This window comes from Mus caroli, chromosome 17 (assembly GCF_900094665.2).
Source record: "Mus caroli chromosome 17, CAROLI_EIJ_v1.1, whole genome shotgun sequence".
NCBI lineage: Eukaryota > Metazoa > Chordata > Mammalia > Rodentia > Muridae > Mus > Mus caroli.
The window spans coordinates 86,967,982-86,986,828 of NC_034586.1; the positions used below are offsets into that span (position 1 = coordinate 86,967,982).

General features: G+C 39.3%; 1 pseudogene; it reads left to right on the forward strand.

The window, feature by feature from the left end:
• Positions 1-3,491: 3,491 nt before the first annotated feature.
• Positions 3,492-18,847, forward strand: part of LOC110312325 — a 153,494-nt pseudogene continuing 138,138 nt past the window's right edge.

Here is an 18,847-nt window from a genome sequence, read left to right on the forward strand (position 1 = left end):
ACCCAATGCCTTAGAAGCTTCCTGAAAGTGATTTAAATGGAATTGCCAAACAGAGAAGGTGGATCTGTGAGTGAATACCTCCCCAAATGAACCTTTTACTCTTGGGACAGGGTTACATCTAATCAAGTTATTGGCCAAAGAGGCCCCATAGAAATCCCCAAATAACCTACACTATTCCCAACTCTATTGGTTATCCACAGACTGGTTATATGGTACTATTCCTGAAGATAGCACCTACACAACTCACTGACATGTAAAAGTTTGATTGGTATCAACCTTAAGCTTTCAGCCCTTGCAACTACTATCCTTGGTGCTGGTGAGGGTCTTACATTTAGGGTCTTGGCCTGGGATTTGAGGAGAAACCCCCAGCAATCACCGACTAGACTGCTCCGAAGGAAAAAGACAGCTTGGCAAAGGCAACAGACACCTAAGTAAATGTCTCTGTCTTCTGCTTTCACTTTTGGCTTTCAAACATGGTGTCCACTGAAAAGCCTCTAGTCTGGTATGGTCAATTGCAGGTGGCAGATGTGCCTTAAAGCACTGACTGTGGGGCGTCTGGAGGATACTTCAGCTCCCTTCCCCTGAGGGAATCGGCAGGACTCTGTTCCTTTTGGAAATGGCAAGACACAATATCGGCAGGAGCCCACCAAGTTTTGCTATAACCTGGTTTCTGTGGCCAAGGCAGGGGCAAACTGTCTGTATAAACTGGTTTCTGCATCTATGGCAGAGGTGAACTGTCTGTCTGTTGATTATCTTATTCTGTTTTTGTTGGTGTTGGTTATCTCATTCTGTATTCTTAGACTTGGACTGGCAATATTTTTGGACATGAGACAGACTGACTCTCCCCTGTTAAACATCATAGTTAACCACTGGAGGGAACTTAGGGAAAGAGGAGAAAACTTGTCAATAGTAGTAAAGAAGGGCAAGTTAGTTACTTTCTGCTCCTCCAAATGGCTCATCTTCAGACTAGGGTAGCCACCCATAGGGACCTTCTACTTGCAAGTGATCAAAGCAGTAGAGGAAAGAGTCTTTACACCAGGATCTCTCAGTCACCCAGACAAAGTGCCCTATATAGTTACCTGGAAGAGGACCCCCCTCTTGGATAAGAGCCTTTTTGTCTCCGAGATTATCACAGGTCCTGGCCATGAAGGAGAAGAACACCATAGAGACCTATGAGTCTATAAAGATGAAGATCCTCCAGGACTCTTTCACAGCTAATTTGCTACTGATGGATCCTCCACCCCCTTACCTTCTGTCCATGTTTCTGGTTCCCATGAATCCTCCTCAAGGATCTCCCTTGAGATCTTGTCCAGCATTGATTTATTACTCCCTTCCTGCAGCTCCAGCAAGGGGAGAGGGTGGGGAGGGACCCTCAGAACTGGGACTGGCCATGGGGACCCAAAGCAAAAGGGACACTTTACTGGATACAACAATGGCCCTCCCCCTCCCGACCTGATTAGGGCTTTAATTTGGCCAAAGTTAAGAGGCACCTGAAGGTCTACCACCAGGCTCCATTGGCAGGTCTCAAGGAAGCCACACAATGACCCACCAATTTGACCAAGGTATCTGAGGTTAAGCAAGGACCAGTCAAGTCAAGTATAGCCTTTCTAGAGCGACTCATGGAGGCATTCCACTAATATACACCCTATGACCCCAGAAGCAAGTAGCACAAAGCTACTGTGACTATGGCTTTTATAGATCAGGCTAGTAGAGATATCAGGAAAAAGCTTCATAGACTAGAGGGACTACAGGATAAGTCATTAGTAAAGGTTGCTGAGAAAGTCCACCATAGCAGGGAGACAGAGGAGGAGAAGGAGCAAAGAGAGAGAAAGGAAGAAAATTAAATGGAGTTGAAAATAAACAAAAAACAAAAAAAAACAAAAGAAACAAGAAAAGTGACAGGAAAGGAATTTACAGAGAATATTTGCTACAGTAGTTAGGGAAAGCAGAGAGACTCCAACTGAAGAGACACAAAATACCACTTGAAAAAGACCAGTGCATATATTTCAAATGAGAGGGACCACTGGGCTCTCGAGTGCCCCACCAAACAGAAGCCGGGGACTTTTGGAAAAATCCTGCGTCTTTGGAAAACTGCCCCCAAATGATGAAGGTGTTAGCCCTGAGTAAAGACAGTGATTAGGGGAAACGGTGTTCAGACACCCTCCCCAACACATTGATAACTCTGAGAGTGGTGTGGAAACCCACTCAACTCTTGGTGGACACATAGGCTCAAAACTCAGTCCTCCTCCAAGCCAATGACCCCATTTCCAAGAAAAAAATCTTGGGTCCAAGAAGTCACTGGCACCAAAATATATTTATGTACTACCCAAAGAACAGTGGACCTAGGGATGGGCTGGGTATCCCATTCATTTATGGTCATCCCAGACTGCCCAACATTCTGTTGGGGTGAGACTTAGTCTCCAAGATGGGGGCTCAGATACACATCCTTCCCAATGGGCTGCAACTAACTGGCCCAAAAGAAGAGCCCATGAGTGGAGGAAAGACCTCACCGACTGACCCCTTTTAGAAGCCAAGTGTACCTGGTTTACAGACAGGAGCAGTTTTCTCTATGAAGGTCAGAGACAAGGGGGTGCAAGTGGGTGCTGCCATGTTGGATGGCACAAATATTATCTAGGCTGAACCTCTACCACCCAACATGTCGGTGCAGAAAGCAGAGCTAATTGCCCTCATCAAAGCCTTGGAACTTGATGCTGGCAAGAAAGTTAACATCTACATGGATAGCAGGTATGCTTTTGCAAAAGCCCACATTCATGGGGTTATACACAAAGAGAGAGGACTACTCACATCAGGGAAAAGAAATAAAAAGCAAGCAGGAAATTTTGGATCTCTTGGATGCTCTGATTAAGTCAGCAACTGTGAGTATTATTCATTGCCCAGGACATCAGAAGGGAAGAAACTCGGTGGCCTGGGGCAACAACCAGGCAGATCAAGTGGCCCTGGAAGTGACTATACAGGAGCCTATCCTGGTTATAAGCCTACAAGACACACCCAATGGGATATGGGATTGGACTAAGGGATGGCCTCACTTAGAATATACTAGAGAAGAAAGGACTCAGATTGCTAGCCACCCTACCAACTACTACCTAGAGAAAGAAGGGCAATGATGCACACAGGAAAAGCTTGTTTCCCAGAAAACAAGCTGAAGACTTATTTGACCAAATGCATAGATGGACTCATTTAGGAGATAAGGAGCACATCCAAGCAGTCAAGGCATCTAGGCTATATGTAATTAACCTTAGGTTTTTATCCAGAGAGACAGTAGAATGGTGTAAGGTATGTCAGCAGGTAAATGCTTATGTAGGTAAGGATGAACAGGGCAAGAGATATAGGGGAGAATGACCTAGAGTATATTGGGAGGATGATTTCACAGAATTTAAGACAGGAAAATATGGTTAAAAGTATCTTCTAGTGTTTTTAGATACTTCTCTGGATGAATGGAGGCTTTCTTCACTAAGCAGGAAACAGCTACCATGGTAGCCAAAAAATTATTAGAAGAAGTCTCCCCAAGGTTGAGAATGCCTAAGGTAATTGGGCTGAAAAACGGTCCTGCTTTTGTCTCTAAAGTAAGTCAGGGATTGGCAGAGATATTGGGGAATAATTGGAGACTCCATTGTGCATACCATCCCCAGAGCTCAGGGCAGATAGAGAGAAAGAACAGAATTCTAAAATAGTCCTTAACTGAATTGTCCTTGGGGACTGTCACTGATAGGGTGGTGCTCCTTCGCCTGGCCCTGTTCTGAGCCTGGAACATCCCCTACCATTTTAGCCTCACCCCTTTTGAGATCCTGAATAGGACCCCCACTTCCTTGACCCCAGCTCTTGACCCTCACCCTCACTCCAGAGTGACTTTTCAGGCTGACAAGAATCCTTGACTTGATTGCAAGCTATCCAGATCAGTCACCAGGAATTGCAACTTGAACTTAGTGACCTGTGTAACGCAGGTACCTCAGAGGTTCCACAGGAGTACCAAGTTAGAGATGTTAAGAGGCATCATGCTGAAAACTTGGAAGAAAAATGGAAAAGGCCATTCCTGCTGTTGTTGACCACTCCGATCTACATTAAAGTGGATGGAGTAAGTGCTTGGGATCAACTAACTCACATCATATCAGCACCTGCATCTGATGCCAACTAGACAGCAGCCAGACACCTGAGCAATCCACTCAGGTTCAAGATCTCCCACTCTTCTGCAAGCCCAGAGAAACCACAAGATGGCTATAGTGTATCTTCCTTCTGGCACCGAGCCTCAGCACTACCCCCCAAAACCCTACTAAAGTGATTTGGCAAGTACTCCTAGCCACTGAGGATGTAGCTCGGTCCACTACAGAGGAACACTTGGTTTTGGCCCAGTATTTGGAACTTGACTTTGAGCTCGGTAAGTTAGTGGTGGGCCTCAACTCCTGGAATATCCTCATCCTAGAGAAACGGGGAAGGATACTTGAATATGGGGGTCGAAGGACTTGCGAATCTAAACCTTATCCCAGAAGTAGCCTTGGAGAGTGGAACTTAGGGTGTGGACATCCGAAGTTGAGGAGTATCCTGAAAGAAGCCCCCATATATGTGTGCCCTTAAGAAGGTAAAAGCCAACAGCAGGCCCACCAGTGGGGGTGGGGGGTGGGCAATCACTTTTTCTGTGATACCTAGGGGTGTGAACTATTGGAAAGCACATGCAGGAGACCATTTTGGGGTAGTTAAGGATACCATGGCCAAGGTGAGAGAAGGGCTAGCCAAGCAGAAGAAAGAAAGAGAACAAAGTCAGGGCTGGTTCATGTCTTGGTTTAACTCCTCCCCTTGATTAACCACCCTCATATCCATCTTGTTAGAACTCCTAACTGTTCTCCTGCTATTGTTGACCATTGGACCTGGAATACTGAACAAGCTTATAGCCTTCATAAAAGACAGAATAGAAGTAGTGCAGATGATGGCCCTGTGCCAACAATATGAGACCCCAAATACAGGACCTGAAGAATATGAGTTGGTTAACCAAGACCTCTGAGAGTAGCTCCAGGATTGGAGCTTGTACAAGAAAAGGGGAGGGGTGATGAGAGACCCTAAGGACTTTTTCCAATCCCATACCCTCTTTGCAGCTTCGCGCTCCTGCCTAGGGTCAAGGCTATGCCAAGTTCTACTCTCCACCCACAGGAACATTCTTGTATAAAAAAAATTTCAGAATGTACTTACTGATAGTCACTTGACCCTCTGGAAAGTCTCAGGTAGAGTTCAAATGCATGTCATGCTAGCTAGCCAATAGTTTAAAAGGTCAATATATGTAGCCAGTAAGTTTGAACTGTAGCCTTTCTGATGTAACCTGTGCGCCTAAAAAGTATAAGAACTGCTTGTAATAGCCATTTGGGTGTCACCTTCTAGTCACTTGCCTTGAGGGACTAATTGAAGGTCAACCCCAACTTGCCAGAAAAATATACCTCTTGATTTTGCATCGCTCTGTGTTTCAGTGTCTCACTCGGGGGAGTCTCAAAGTACCACTGACTGAGGGTTGAGGTCTTACACTGGAAGTTAGGTACTTTGTATACTACCAAAGATAGAGGTAAATACCTACATAGCTGCACACTCTTTCTTCTATAATGATTTAATGTCTGCTAGATGAGTTAGTTCATTATTGGCACAATGATTATAGGAGAAACTATTCAATATCTAATTGGATATAAAGTCTACTGCATGAGATGGAAACCATCCCTGACACTGCCTATTGCTGAGAACCTGAGACCAGGTAGACTAGGGTCCCAGGAGAGAACCAAACACTATATCTTGCTATAGCAACATAGCATTAAAATGACTCCTAATGATATTCTTCTATATCCATAGACAAGTGGCTTGTTGCCAAGGACCAGCTTCAGCTTGAAGATGTCTTCTGTGAGAAGGGGTATCTATGTTGGAGCAGTGAGAAGAATGACTCTAAAATTGTGGGTCCAAACTGATGATCTGTGTTCTGCTTGATATAGTTTTCTAGTCTGCTTGTCTCTATGTTCTGATTTCTCTCTGGAGATGTCTATCTCTATATTTTGTTTGTTTGCTATTCTAAGAGATCTCTGTCCATGTCCTGCTTGCTTGTGTGCCTGTCAGGTCTCCAAGGAGTTCTTTTTTTTTTTTTTAATCCTAAAAAATGTTCTGGATAGCTCATCTCCTGCAGAACACAGGTCCAGTCTTATTTTACACATCAATCCAATCATTTATTACAAGTTTCCTTTTGATTATTTTAAGAACCAGCATCCTGTGATCCCCATTCCTTTGATTCATAGGAGACAGAGCTAGCATTTTCTTTTAATACTACAAAAGAATTCAGAGATCTTCCTACCTCTGTTAATCACAGAGGATAAGCTAGTTGGATAGGACCTTGCCCTGAAATTAATAATTTCCAACTTGCCTGATGCTAACCTTGCTCTGTCTTAGGCTGATCCATAACTCACGAATCTACTTGCTTTTGTAAGCATAAACAAAAAACTTAGCTGGGTGGAATCTCCTGCTATCAGCACTCCCTAAATCTCTTTATCTCCTTCTTTAGTAATTTTTTAACACATTGGCTCATAGCTCAGTTCCTTTTGTTCCTATAGATTTGTAAAGCCCCTCACATAATTCATGTTGCATCCTTATTTTTTGCATAGTTGAGAAATTATATATTTTCAAACTCATGTATTTAGAGCTCTTTTCCATAGCTTCAATCGTTGTCCTGAGAGTCCCAATGTTTACCATTTTGTTGAGATATAGACCCGCCCTCAACTCCTGGACACATGTTGTTTCTAATTATCATGGAGTCATTAATGTTAACATCAAGAACAGTTCTCAGAAGGAAAGAGTTCCCCACTGCTAGAGTCCATAGAATATGTACATTATTAAACAAACAAACCTTACACCCACAACAGCTATCTACACTCACAGAGGTTCACACTAAGGCCCTGTTGCAGGGGCAGGAACCATGTCACTCTGTCCCAACCAGAGCCATGATGGGGGCTCAGCAGCTTGTTAAGCCATCATCAGAGAAACTTCCTTCTTCATCAGAAGGGACAAAATACAGAGCCCCGCAGCCATACAATGTATAGAGTGTGAGAGGTTTTAGAATATGCAGTCCTAAATGGAATGTCTCCATCAAATTTTTGTCACCATTGCTCAGGGAATTCTGCAGAAGTAAAGGCCGAAAGAGTGTGAGATTCAGAACTTTTAGAGGTAAGTAAGAAAACGAGGTCTTCTAAATACAGTAGGATAAATGCATATATGAATTCACAGACACCGTGGCAGTATAACAAGTATTACAAGGCCTGCACAGATTTGTGCCATATGGAGTCCCAGCACTGAAAGGAAAAGTGGAAACAAACTCTCAAATCTAACCTAGAAGCTATATCAATTGATAGTCACTTAGAAAGGATATGTAAAATTTAAGGCCATGCCAGCAAAGGATGGCTGATAAAAGTTAAATTTAACAGTATCTTTGGAGGTTTTTTGTCTCATAATGTTTCATGAGTGCATTTATCTTATTTTTATGTTTATTTTTATTTTTTATTTATTTTTTATTTTTTATTTTTTAACTTTTGGTTTTTCGGGACAAGGTTTCTCTGTGTAGCCCTGGGTATCCTGTAACTCACTCTGTAGACCAGGTTGGCCTCAAACTCAGAAATCTGCCTGCCTCTGCCTCCCAAGTGCTGGAATTAAAGGTGTGCACCACCACTGCATGGCTATTTTTATTTTTACTATTTTTTCTTACAGTCCTTAGCATATGAGTATGAATGTTATGGTTTTTACTTTTGGTGTTTTTACGAGAACCTTATATGTATGAAAGTATGTGTCTCTGGGTCTGTAAATGTATCTTTTTTTTTTTTTGCCTTTTTTACCTCTTTTATTCTGTTCTAGTTTCCTGTTCTAGTTTGTCTGTGTTTATTTTATTTTATTATTTTATTTTATGTTATTATTTATTAGATGTCTGTTGGTTTCCTAAAAAGAGGCAGAAAGTATTTTGATGTAGATAGGAATTAAGACAGGAAAAATCTTGGAGAAGTTGGTAGAGGGTAAATTATAATTAGATCATATAGGAAAAATAGTGTAATCAATATCATTTGAAAGTATTGGGGTGGGTTAGGTTTGATGAGGAAGAGAAAACAAATACTAGAAAATCCAAGATCCAAGTGCAGAGGCATCAGTCCCAAGACATGAAATGTTTTGTTTTGAATCTATATTACTGGAAAATTCCAAGGTAGCTGTGAGATTAAATTAAGTTTGTGTATTTAAAATTAAATTTTATGTGGAACTGAATTACACATGGTATAAAAAATTTAAAGGATTTTTTTCCATTATCATGACACAGACGATTTGTTTTTATTACAAATTCAGAATTAATTTTATCAAGTGATTTATCAGTTCTTAGAAGATCTTTAGGAGTCAAAGAACTGAGGGAGCTTTGCACATCAACATTGTTACTCACCGGTGCCATGTTGATTAGCAACTATGGAATTTGTCAAGTAAATATAAACATTGGCCAAAGACATTTTTAGAGTGATAAGCAATGTCTGTACATGATTGGCTACCAAAAATATTTCAAAGGTTGTTTGAGGAATTAGGATTTGCTGATGAGTTGGTGTCTTAGGGTTTTATTGCTGTGAACAGACACCATGACGAAAGAAACTCTTATAAGGACAACATATAATTGGGCCTGGCTTATAGGTTCAGAAGTACAGTTCATTATCTTCAAAGTGGGAGCATGGCAGGAGCCAGGCAAGTATGGCCTTATTCAGCAGACAAACAGGAGAAGACAGGCATCCTCAGGTAGCTAGGAGGAGTGTCTTAAAACCCAATGACACACTTCTTTGAACAGTGCCACATCTATTCTAATAAGGCCTAAAAGTGCCAATCCCTGGGGCAAGCACATTCAAACTCTTATAGCACTACAACTTGTCCTTTGGATTCAGTATGTGATAATCTTATTTTAACTTTCAATGAATGTATTTAGAGATCACACAGTTAAAATATTCTAAAAATTTGTTTGCTAAATACTAACAGTTTAAATTTATCTTGTTAGAGAAATACAGTAGAGTAATAGTTACAGAGTATATTATGGAGACCTTCAGCCACTGGCATATTTTAGATTTGAAGCTCTATCACATCTTGGCTGATATGCATTACTCAAATATCACATTTTGTATAACTCTTAATTGCCAAATACATCAAGGTAAAGTTCTCTTTTTTGTTTTGGAGAATGTTGGGAGCTATTAAGACAACACTATTGTCCTGGTCTCTGAATTGGGCCCCTGCCCCCTGAGAAGAAAAGGGGGTCAAAAGCTGGCCACCGATGCACCATTCCGAGAACAACCACAGAATGTTCCAGCCCTAAGTCAGAGCCAGATGTCCTGACCATAAGATATACCCTGATACCACCAAGTTCCTGCTTCCCTGTGTAGTTGCCAAAAGAAAAAACTTCTGCTGCCCCATCCCTCCTGCTGAAAAGTACTTCCTCTTTTGCTTGTGCATTTAAGCCTTGAGCCTTGCTGAATACAGAGACACCTTGATGCTACTCAGACTGCTTCCATGTCGTTCTTGCACTTGGTGTTCATCTTTCTCTCCCCCATTTGGTTCTTAGGAGAAGGTCCCCTCAAGACTCTCGAATAACTGGGCCTGCTGGACGGGTCAGGAGAATCCTAAAATTTTGAAATAATACAGATTGACATGTATTGTGTCTGATAACTATGAGGAACACATTACCCCTAAATGTATTCAGTCCTGTAAGTGGAATATATAATAAAACAAAATGATGAAAGACATACAATTACTTTGGAATTTATTTTTTATTATTCTTAATTTTATCTAAGATAAGTAAACAATTACAGGTAAAGTGTAATTCAGTTCAGAGTTTGTTTTTATGGTGTTAAATCTGAATTTAATTGGGGAACAAAATTCTCATAGATTTTGAATTAACATTTTAACTTTATCTAATACCTATGTGTGGACTTCATAGATTTACATATAACTTAATTTTTCATAAGATCTTGCCATTCTATATATGCACACAGAGAAAAATATCTTGTTTATAAGGGAAAGACCATCTATTTTAAAATTTTCTTCTTGGTATGACAATATAAAATTTAAAATTATGCAAATATAAGATGGAGGGTGGTTTTCTTTCCTTTTTATTATCCTTTAAAATAACCATTGGTTTTTGTTAGTTTAAAGACGACACACACACACACACACACACACACACACACACTCACATGCATGCACACTTGACCTTTAGAGAGAAAGACAAGAAAAAGAAGAGGAGAAAATGGAAGGTGAGGGAGAAGAGAAAGAGGAGGGCATTATTAAGTATGTCAGTATGTTTCACAATGACATGATCCAGAGAGCCTCATCCTGAGAGAACTCTAGAGTATAAAACTAAAGTATTATAAATGTGGGAAGCCACATGTGCCATTGCAGAGTGGCAGTTGGCTACTGCTGGCCACCACGCATACATAGGCAGTAAAGGTTCTTTTGCCAAGATGAGGTTTTGAGAATTAACCAAAACTAACCAATCAGATGAGAGACAAGTTAACCAATTAGATGAGAGACAAGTTAACCAATCAGATGAGAGACAAGTTAACCAATCAGATGTAGGCATGCAAATGAGGTGGTAAGCATAACCCAAGCACAACCAATCCGGGTGTGAGATACGCCTCTCCTAGGCCTATATAAGCAGCACCAGTTCTGGGTTTGGAGTCTCTTCACCTCTACAATCAAGCTCTCCCAATAAACATGTGCAGAAGGATCCTGTTGCAGTGTCGTTCTTGCTGGCGAGTCGAACGCGTGCGAGATATAAAGAATCAAAAAGTGTTGTTTTTTTGTTTTTGTGTTTCTTCTGTTTTTGTTTGTTTGTTTGTTTTTTGTACCTCTCTCTGGAACAATTAGAAGGTAGGGTTTTATGTTGAATAGTGATATCACTTAAAACATTCGAAGCATATGCACCAGTAGCTTTTGTGTTTTTACTTTTACATCAGACTAGGTAGGCATTTTTGGGTGACCCCATATTATAAGCATCTTTCATGCCAGTAAATTTATGTTTAAGATGGAATATAAGAATGTGAAAACAAAGACAAGGAGGAAATGAGGGAAATGGAAATGAATGCTTGGAGAAAATAACAAACATGAAAATGTGTTTTGCAACATCTAACAACATGCCAGTGCATTCTTCAGACAGACCACATGACAAACTATGACAATGATTTGTAGCAAACTATAACATTTGTATTGAATTACAGGAAACAGGTTATAAAAAAAAATAATCACACCACAAACTTTATTGTACTCAATCACATAGTCTAACTTTGAACTTTATTGCTTCATAAAAGAGAAAATATTGTTTAATGTTGGAATTTGACTTGAACTGAACATTGATGATTTAAATTAACAAAGGACTTCTAAGAAGATTTATCTTAGGAGAAATTGGTGCTATTTGAAATTATCTTTTATTAGCTCAACAAGCTGAAGTGCCCAAGTGAGGACACCTCAGTCCCACTTGGGAGAGAGAAGAAAGCAATCACAAGTGGGGAGGTAGGGAGGGACCTGGAAGCAAAGTGGAGGGGGTGGGTGGAGGAGAGAGGGGAACCTGATCTGGTATAGGGTGAGGAAAAACAACTGAAGCCCTGAGGGCCAGCAGAAAAAATGGAAATAGGCAACCTCACAGTGTACCAGAGACCTGGGAGGTGAAAGACTCCCAGGACTCAAAGAGAAGGACCTTAGATGAAATGACCAACAGTAGGGAGAGGGAACTTAGAGAATCCACCTCCAGCAGGAAGACAGGACATCAAATGAGGGATGGGGTTGCCATCCCACAGTCACATCTCTGACCCATAATTGCTCCTGTCTGAAAGAATTACAGGGATGGAAATGGAGAGGAGCCTGAGGAAAAGAAGGTCCAGGGACAGGCCCAAAGTGGGATTCAGCTAAAGGGGAGGTCCCAAGGCCTAACATTATTACTGAGGTTATGGAGCGCTCACAAAAAGGGATCTATCATGATTGCCCTACAGAAGAGGCAATAAGCAGCTGAAAGAGTCCGATATAGATATTTGCACTCAACCACTGGACAGAAGCAGCTGACCCCTGTTGTTGAATTAGGAAGCCTGAAAGAAGTTGAGAGGAAAGGCAATTTTGTAGGAGGACCAGCCATCTCAATTAATCTGGACCCTTGAGATCTGTCAAACACTAGACCATCAAACAGACAGCATACAGCAGCTGATATAAGGCCCCCTAACACACATACAGTAGAGGACTTCTGGGTCTGTGTTCATTCAGAGATGATGCACCAAACCCTCAAGAGACTGAAGGTTCCAGGGAATTTAGAGGTCGCGTGGGGTGGAGGGTGGGGGCATCCACGTGGAGACGGGGTGGAGCAAGGAGGAGAGGAGGTATTGTCCATATGTATGCATATATATGCATATATATACATATATATATGTATGTATGTATATATGTATATACACTTATATAAAGACAAACATATCATATAAAAAGAGGTATACATACCTGAGAATATACTTATATATAAAGAAACATGAAGCATATTATCATAATGACAAACATTCTATTATATATCGAATTGACTCCTTTATTTAAAACATTTTTTGTAGCATGTAGTTTTTGGTACCCAGCTTTAAGCTTTGCGTAGACCACATTAACAGCCATGCCCAGGTTCCCTTGGATCAGCTGATGAAATGAGTGCACACGTGTGCACACGTACACACACACACACACACACACACACACTTTTTTTTAAATAAGCTTTAGGTCAATGACCCGGCTCTTCTAAACCTTCTTGGGCTATCTCATGCTCTTCTTTTCACTCCCAGCTCTGCACCCTAAATCTGCCCTAAACTTTAGTTGCTCAGTTACCGTCTCTTTGTTCAGCCCCCTAAATCAGCCCTCTGCTTAGTTATGATTCTAATATCCGACCAGCTACTCCAGGCCAAGGAGGGTAGGTGGCCAATGATGGCGACTCCACCAGAAATCTCACATTGCTGATGATTCCGTCTCGACCCAACCACTCCTAAGCAAGGCGACTCTTTTTCTCTCTCCCATGTCTGATGACTTGCCTGTGAAAAACGGGAAGTCCTGTCTCCTCTGCCCAACTCATTGTCCACTAGCATCTTTATTGAGGAATCAAGAACCAATTGGAGAACTGGGCCTTTAGTGTTTACACACAGATTCCTGATGAAAGCATCAAACCCATACCCTGCACATCTTCCTGCCTCAACTTTAAGACTTATTATATAGTTCTAATATTTCTTATATTCTGTGTGTATTTAGATGGATATATATATATATGTGTGTGTGTGTGTGTGTGTGTGTGTGTGTGTGTGTGTGTGTGTGTGTTATACACATACATACATATATGTATATATGGATATGTATGTGTAAATGTGAGTGCAGAAGCCAATGTTAAACTCAGTTGCCTTTCTCTGCCATTCTCCACATTACATTTCTGAGAATAGGTATTTCATTGATCCCAGAGCTAGCTCTTCGTGATAGACTGCTTGACCAGCAAGATCCAGGGATCCAATTTCCATGTCCTAGTACTAGAATTACAGATTATATTAGCACATCTAGATTTTATACTGGTAAGGGAGATATGGGCTCAAAATCTCATGGTCATTAGTACTTTATCCTCTGGGCAACCTCCCCAATACATAACCTTATTTTATGAGGAACATTTTCCCATTAGCTTGAAACTCACTGTATAGGTTATGATGGCAAACCCAGGAGCATTAAGAATTACCCTGTTTCTCCCTCCCTAGCATTGTCACTACAGGTTTGCACTCTGATGCTTGGCTTTTAAAAGTACATTCTACAGAAGCCAACCATATTCTTACAGTGAGCATTTTACCTACTGAGGTGTCTTCACAGCTCTATTTCACATTCTTCATGAACTTTTAGATTAGTGAATTAGTAATTATAAGCTAGTTAGCTGATGTGGTTATGTTGATAATCATAACATTTTATGATTATTTTCAATCCCATTTGTTATAAACCACAAATATGCAATATGCTGAAGGAACCATCCTCTGGTCAAGAAGGTCACGAAGAAAGTTAGGTGCAAATATTATTATAATATATGGAACAAAATGATAAATAGAAGATTTTTGGTATTCCATTTTCAAAATGGGTTATTGATGTATAATTTCTTAAGTTCCTCACTTTTTGGATTTTATCCCTCTGTCAGATGTAAGGATGATAGAGATCCTTTCTCAATCTGTAGGCTGTTGTTTTCTCCTATTGTCAGTGTCATTTACCCTATAGAAGATTTCAGTTTCATGAGATCCCATTTATCATTTGTTGATCTCATAGCCTGAGCCATTGGTGTTCTTTTCACATTTTTTTTTTTTTTGGTAACAATGAGTCCCATGCTTTTCCTCGACTTTCTGTTCTATTAGATATAGTGTTTCTGGTTTCTGTTGAGGTCTTTGGTCTGCTTGGACTTGAGCTTTGTGTGGAGGGGTAGATATAGATTGATTTGCAGTCTCCATGCAGATATCCAGTTAGACCAGCATGATTTGTTGAAGATGCTTTCTCTTTCCAATTATATGGTTTTTCCTTTTTTTGTCAAACATCAAGTATCCAGAGGGTTCTGAATTTATTTTAGGATCATCAATTTGATTTCATTAATCATAAGACCTAATGATTCTCTGGGTTTCCCCATGTCAGTTGTTTTTTTCCCCCCAATCCATTTCTGATTTTGTTACTTTGTATAGTATCTCTCTGTCTTTTAATAAGTTTGGCTAAGTTCTATCTTGTTGATTTTCTCAAAGAACTAACTTGTTGTCCCAGTGACTTTTTTGTATTATAGTTTTTTTATTATTTTATTGGCTTTAGCCATGAGTTTTCTTATTTCCTTCTGTCTACTTGCACTATGTGTATTTATTTCCTTTTTTTCTAGAGCTTTTGCATATGCTGTTAAGTGGCTAGTGTGAGATATCACTAATTATTCTGTGAAGACATTTACTATAATGAAATTCCACTTAGTGCCACTTTCATAGTGTCCCATATATTTGGAAATGTTGTGCATTCATTTTCACTGAGCCATATAAAGTCTTTAATTTTTCTCTTTATTTCATTCATAACCTAATGGTGGTCATTGAGAAGAGAGTTATTCATTTTCTATGTTTGTAGAATTTATGTTGTTTCTCTTGTTGAAATCTAGCTTTAAATATTGTTGGCCTGATAAAGTACAACAGGTTATTTTGTTTCTCTTGTAACTGCTGACAGTTGTTCTGTGAGGTGTAGAGAAGAAAGTATATTATTTTTATTTGCTGAAATGTTTTATAGATATTTTTCAGACTCATTTGAGTCATACTGTCAGTTAGTTCCATTGTTTCTGTTTAATTTCTGTCTAGAAAACATGGCCATTTCTGAGAGTCAGATCTTGAAATCTGCAATGTGTGGGATTTGATGTGTGATTGAGGCTTTATATATATATATATATATATATATTTATTTTTTACATATGTGGATGCCTCTGAATTTAGGGATATATATTCAGAATCAAGATGTCATCTTGGTGGGTTTTTCCTTTGGTGAGTATGAAGTCTCTTTCCATTTTTTGATGAATTTTTGTTGAAGTATATATTTAAAATAGTTGCTAGTATCATTTTCCTAACTTAAATGGACATAATAAGCATACAGAAAGAGAAAAGGCAGCAGAAGAGACACTACATGCATTTGAATAGCTATGCACATAGAAGAAACGATTTTTGTCCATGATTCTGCCTCATGTGGTTGATATTTTACACTTCCATATTTCATTTGTAATATTTTTTCCACTTTCTACACTTCCTTTATATCTTGTCTTAAGGGTATTTATTAAAATGTCATTTAAAATTGATGAAGGTAGGCATACAATAAATGAATAAAGTGTGATAAGTACCAGAAACAATTATTCTTTAAATTTATATTGAAAGCAATAATTTGAAGAATAATTTTCCATGAGAATTTTCTTATAATTTTCATAAGTACAAATCTCACAGAGGTTGACACCATGAAGGCCTATATATTATACTACATCTTCAATGATGTAGAATGTAGTTTAGTGTTTTGATTTTGAAATGCTACCAGAGAATGACTTTCAGTTTTGAAAGTTCTGCACAAAGACTTTTGAAACATGTTCTTCCACATGCAATAGTTTCCCATCCATCATTAATTTGTGAAAAATGATATAAATGAGTTTTGCCACTGGCAAGATGGATTCAATTACAATTTCTTCTGGGGCCAAAGCAAGTGTGTAAACAAATAATAACGCTGCATAAGCATAAGAAAGCTTTAAATATTTAAGAAGAGTTTTGGAAGGATCTTGAATATTGAGTAAGTAAAGCTAATGTTAAACTAACGTTAACTCTGATAAAATAAATCATGGGAATCCATTCCCTCACTCAACTAGCATTATTAAGTAAGAGTTTTATGATAGATTCTATTACATAGAGATCCAATTACATAAAGAACACAAGGAGTAAAGCAAAGTGTACTTCAATATATTTGCTAAGAAAAGTATATAATTCAATACTGTATCAACAATATGTTCCAAACATGTTAATGTATTTGTGAGAATTATCTTATTTGTAGCTCACCATGATTTTTTTATCATTGTACAATAATTTATTAATCACATCTTTAAAAACACAAACCAAGTCAATTTTCTGACAATACAGAAAAAGATTAATATTTTCAATGAATGACTACTCTCTAGTGAAAGTGCCTGTTTCTCTCCTATTGGGGGCTTTCATTTTCCATTAGCAGCAATGTATGTTAGCAAATTTTATTTTTATTTCCAACTAGTTAAGAGTGCACACAACTGTCTTTATATTTCAGGGTCATTTCAAAAAGGTCTCAGGTGGGTATATCTGAACTATTACTCTGGCCCCTTACACACAGATGAAGAATAATGATTGTACAGCTAGAAAGACTATTTCTGTAGACACTCCAACTATGCTGTGTCAGAATTCAAAATTCAAAGTCTATCATGCTCAAAGTTTTGTCATTGTTATAATATTATAATATGTAAAATACCATTATCGTGCTCATTTCCTAGGACTTTATTATAATGTTAATTATAATGCTATATGTATGTATGTGTGTGTGTGTGTGTGTGTGCGTGTGTGTACTTAAATGCAAGTGCCCACAAAGCTGAGAGGTCCTCTGGGGTTACAGGCAGTTCTAAGTCACATGATGTGGGTGCTTGGAATCAAACTCAGGTCCTCAGGAAGACTAGTATGTGCTCTTAACTGCTGGACCATCTCTCAGGCCCTTAGGTAATTCTTTTCTTTTCTCTTTTTAAATTTACTTTAAATCCCAATTACATCTTTCCCTAGTCCTTTAATCCCAGTCCCTCCCTTACATCTCCCCTTCCCCAGTCCTATCTTCCCCCTCTTCTCTGAAAGGAGAGGCCTCCCATTGATATCTATCAGACTTGGCATATTAATTTGTAGTAGGAGTAGGTGTATCTTCTCCTATTGTGACAGCTAAATCAGGGAAAATGGATCAAAAAGCAGGTAACAGAGTCAGATGTAGCTCCTACTTCTGCTTTTAGGAGTTTCATAAGAAGACCAAGGTTCACAACTATAACATATGTACTGAGGACTTAGATACATTCCATGCATGCTCTCCATCTCTGTTGGCTCCTATAGGCCCAGGTGAGTTGATTCTGTATTTTTTTTTTTTGTGGCATCCTTGACTTCTCCGAATCCTTTAACCTTTCATCCCCATCTTTAATAGGATTGTCCAAGCTCTACCTAATGTTCGGCTGTGAGTCTCTGCATGTATTTCATCAGTTGGTGGATAAAGCCTCTTGGACAAAAGTTATGCTAGGACACCTGTCTGCAAGTATAACAGATTATTATTAATAGTGGTGTGGTGTGCTCTCTATCATGGCATGAGTCTCAATCTAGACCAGTCCTTTGTTGGCCAGCTCTTCAATTCGTGTTTCATTTTTACCTCTACATATCTTGTAGGCAGGACAGATTGTGTATCTAAGGTTTTGTGGCTAGGTTAATATCTTAGTTTCTTCATGGGAAGTCTTTTCTGGTTACAAGAGATGACCATTTCATATTCTATATCACCCATTGATGGGAGTCCTCACTAGATTCCTTATAGATTCCTGGAAATTACCATTGTTTGAGGTTTCTACGTATTCCCATAGATGCCCACTCTCTGATTCCAGGTCTATCTCCCCATATTTTCTTTCTCGAACCTCTCCTCACTTGGTCCCTCCTACTTTCTTTTCCACCCACTCACTGAATCTGTTCCATCTATCCATCTTTTATTCTACTTCTCCTTTTCAGCAAGACTCAAGTGATGCCCATTGCTCACTTCTTGTTAATTAGCTTCTTTGGTTCTGTGTGTTTTAGCATGGCTATTCTATCCTTTATGGCTAATAGTCACTTAAAAATGAGTGCATACCATGTTTGTCTTTCTTGGTCTGGGTTTCCTCAATCAGGATCTTTTCCAGGTCCCTATATATGCCTGCTAATTTCATGATGTAATTGTTTCTATTAGCTGAAAAATATTCCATTGTGTAAATGGGCCACATTTTATTTTATCTATTTTTTGGTTGAGACACATCTAAGTTTTTTCCTGTTTCTGGCTATTATGAACAAAGTAGCTAGGAACATAGTTAGGCAAATGTCTTTGTAGTAAATAAGGCATCTTTTGGATATATGCTGGATGTTGAGGTAGAACTATTCCCAATTTTCTCAAAACCTGCCAAATTGATTTCCAAATTGATTGTACAAGATTATACTCCAGAGGGAACGCCATCTTGGCTCCGGGACTCCGCTGAGCTTAGTCTCTACAGGTCAGAGTGGGGACCACG